The sequence below is a fragment of the Galeopterus variegatus genome, unplaced genomic scaffold, assembly GCF_000696425.1.
Source record: "Galeopterus variegatus unplaced genomic scaffold, G_variegatus-3.0.2 Scaffold3855, whole genome shotgun sequence".
Classification (NCBI taxonomy): Eukaryota; Metazoa; Chordata; class Mammalia; order Dermoptera; family Cynocephalidae; genus Galeopterus; species Galeopterus variegatus.
This window is the reverse complement of record NW_007729966.1, coordinates 45,746-46,202: the sequence shown is the minus strand read 5'-3', so window position 1 is coordinate 46,202 and position 457 is coordinate 45,746.

Sequence of the window (457 nt, the reverse complement as noted above, 5' to 3'; positions counted from 1 at the left end):
AATTGTTTAAATTGTGGTGTCCTGGACTAAGAGATTGGGTTGCTGTAAGAAAGGTATTTTACAGTGGCAGGCAGGTTATATGGACTGGAACAAATACGTATTTGGGAAGAATGATAACTCTTACCAGTGATAAACGGGGCTTTACCAAGGACCTGTGCTGAGTAAAGTCCTGACATTACACAAGCAGCCTTTCCTCTAACTATTATAAAACTTACCAAATGATAAAAAAGAAAGAAAGAAAAGCACATTAGAGATTTTAAAATGAAAACAACAACAGAAATATGAAATCTAGTAATACTCTAAGGAACAAAAGTGAGTGAATTACTCTCAGAGAAATGTATAAAAAGCATCTACTGACAATAACAACTATTGTGTGTATGTGCATTTAGGAAAACCATTGTTGATAAAAAAAAATAATGTATTCCTAACATAAATCAACTGAGCTCCATTTTTTTTC